We start from the raw sequence: 3169 nt of genomic DNA, 5'->3' as shown, positions 1-3169 counted from the left end.
TCCATTTGTTTGTTTAATGATGTTCAAATTTCACTGGCCAATTCTTTAGTTTCTGCAGAACTATCTCCATTAACTGTGATCTTCATATCCTCTTCATATCCAGGAGGCAAGAAAGCCAAAGCATAAGGGAAAAGCTTATGACAATTTGCTCTATAAATGTCAGTAGCTTCTTTACAGTCTCCTAGGCTACCATCACACAAGGCTTCCAATACCTCCATACATGTCTGGAGGTTTCTGTTAGTGAGAGATTCATCAAGTGTTGTTGCCAATTCTATAGCTCACTTCTGACTAGAAGGATCTAAATAATATAACATTTTGACAGCTGATAATCTGTGTGGCAATGAATCACAATTCCTTTCCAGAAAAGTTTCATTAACATTCTTTGGATTTATTGCTTCAAAAAGATGAGTCATTTCTTGTTTTAATACTGTTTTAACTGTATCAGGTAAATCTTTACTTTCACACACTGCAGTACTAAAGAGTTGAATCATACACTCATGAAGCCAGGGATGACTAGAATCAATAGCAAATGCCCTCTTTACTGATTGTAGTATCAAAAGAAACTTTTCTTTCCTAAAGTAAATCTCAAAGGTGAAAAGATGAGTTTCTATCTTGTTCTTCACCAAGTTCTTCAATGGTGTTAAAATTTAATAGCTTCTTCCAATGGAGTTTCAACCTTGGCCAGTTTCTCAGGAATAAGTTCTTCTTTTGGACCTCCAATTTCCTCATCATCATTGTCCTTCTTCTTTTTCTGATTTCTCTGCTGTTTTTCTTTTTCTGCATTTTTTCCTCCTCTTCTATCTGGGCCTTCTTTTGTGCTCTTCTTTGTTTATTACTTAGCTTCTTTAGCTCTTTATCAGACATGTTTGCTGTATCAGCTTCATGTTCTTTATTCTCATCTGTAAGGGGGTTATCATGAAGTTTCAAATAGATCTCTATAGCAATTCTTGCTGCCTTGAAGTAAAATGGATGTTGTCGAAGTACATCTTCTAGTTTTAATAAATCCACATATGATCTAAGAGTAATCTTTCTAATACAGTATGTATGAAAGTCAAACTGGTCATCAGTGATTTCTATAAAATGTCTCTCAATCTCATGACATTTTTTCAGTGCTTCACCAAATTTATTCATTGCTCTATAAGCCTAGGCACATTCTGTCTGGAACCACATGCACTGCATTTCATTCAAATTCTCTACTGCTGAAGTTCCTTCCCTTGAAAACTTTGAGCACATTTCTTCAGTTTCTTTAATCAGATTGGCTTTTAGCATGTACTTTGCACATTTGGAGTTGATGAATCTATCTGCTGTATCCAAGGCCTGGGCTTCATCCATCCACCTTGCAGCTTCTTTAATATTCCCGGCATGCTTATAGATTTTAGCTTTCACAAGAAAGAGTTCTATCAATGTAGGTGCACTTTCAATAACAATATTTATGTATTCCAGAGCAATAGATGGCTGGCCAATTTTGTCATAATGTTGTGCCAAATAGTACTGGACCCAAAGTAATGTGGTTGGTGGTTCCTCCTTTCCATCATCATTGGGGTTAAATAACTGGCAGCTTTTTAGAGAGGTTTCATAACCTACTACTAATTCTTCTATGATTGCCACCTTTTCTTTATTTTTATATAATGACCTCAAAGTATTGAAGACTGGTGGGCAACCCTTGCTGAAATTCATCCTTAGGAACTTATCCAAACATTCTTTAAACTTGTCACCAGATAAAAAGTTTAATGGCAACCTTCTTGGCACCAATCCCCTGGGATATTTAGTCCTCATAAATTTTTAGCCATTCTAACATATTAGCTGGCTTGAGTGCTTTTTCTAAGCCTTTGTAATAGGCCCAGTTTTCAGGATTTCTCTCTTGTAATCCTCTATAAACATCCACAGCATCTTCCAAGAGACACAGTTGCAACAGAAGTTCCCCTTCGGTTTCCTCTACAGCAAGTTTATCACAAATCTGCTCTTCATAGGTACAAAGATGCTCCAAGGCTTCTCTATAAAGACCTACTTCCCGAGGGACTTGATTCTGATACAAAAGTAGTTCACTATATTCGTAATTCACCTTATAAGGGGATGTCTGTTGTGTTTTCCTAAATTCTTCTAAAATCTTTGCTGCCATTTCATAATATTCTAATAAATGGTAAGCAATAGCATAACCTATCCAAGATGCTCTCTGTGCAGGTTGAAGCTGAAGTAATTGATACCTTGTTTCCCTGTAACCCTCAAGATCTTGCATTTGAATCTGTAGTAAGGAAAGATCCCTTAAGATTTGAAGATTGTCTTTATACCATTTTAGTGCATTTCTGTAATACTTAATGGCTTCATCATACTTCTTGTCTGACCTCTGAAGAAGGCCATAAATATGCCAACACACGATTCTTCAAGTCATTTCTCAAACTTCTATGAATCAATTCATAAACTTCTTCCTTTTTTCCCCAAACAGTTAAGTATTAATCCTTTCGTAGCCAAGGTTTCAGCATGCTCAGCAAATTTGGGATTTGAAAGGATTTGTTTACAAAATTTCAATCCATTTCTATACTCTTTATGTTCATAACATCTCAAGATCTGCTTGAAGAGCATGTTCACCTTGGGCGGGAGGCTCACGGCCAGCATCGTTCTGGCTCCTTCCACTGCTCCCGCCACTACCCGGCTCAGTTGGTTTGTTTGTCTGAGCACCACCATTGCCGTTCCCTGCCTGCTTCAGCCTTGAATACAGCGCTCCGTTGCCACCAGTAGGTCTCTGGTGTCGCTGCGTAGCCCTTCCTGGACACCCTCTCCTCCTTGTTGTCTTTTTTCCTTTCTCACTTAACGCTCCTGCCGCCTCCCCCTCTCCCCCATGAGTCTCCATTGTCGGTTCATGTGGTTAAGGTGAGATTCTTGTATACAACAGATGTCTGGTCTGAGTTTCTGTATCCAATCAGTACCTCTTTAGAGGACAATTTAAGCCATTCACGTTGATAGAAATTATTGATAAGCCTGGTAAAGTTTTGGGCATCGAGTTGCTTGAAAGTCCAGTAGACATTTTTAATCCTTTTGCCATTGTGGAAGTTGGAATGTGATCAAAAGTTTCTGAGTGGGTTTACTTTTGTGGTGGAGGATTGCACTGGTCATTATGGAGGATAGGTTTGAGAATTTCCTGGAGAGCTGGTTTAGTTATAGCAAATTTCTT

At 38.2% G+C, this 3169-nt stretch overlaps 1 pseudogene; it reads right to left on the bottom strand.

The window, feature by feature from the left end:
- Positions 1–23: 23 nt before the first annotated feature.
- On the bottom strand, positions 24–2613 carry LOC100941338 (annotated as a pseudogene).
- Between the last annotated feature and the right edge of the window lie 556 nt (positions 2614–3169).

This window comes from Otolemur garnettii, unplaced genomic scaffold (assembly GCF_000181295.1).
Source record: "Otolemur garnettii isolate 467f Iridium unplaced genomic scaffold, OtoGar3 scaffold00388, whole genome shotgun sequence".
Lineage (NCBI taxonomy): Eukaryota > Metazoa > Chordata > Mammalia > Primates > Galagidae > Otolemur > Otolemur garnettii.
Note: the sequence above shows the minus strand (reverse complement) of the source record. Positions and strands in the feature narration are given on the sequence as shown.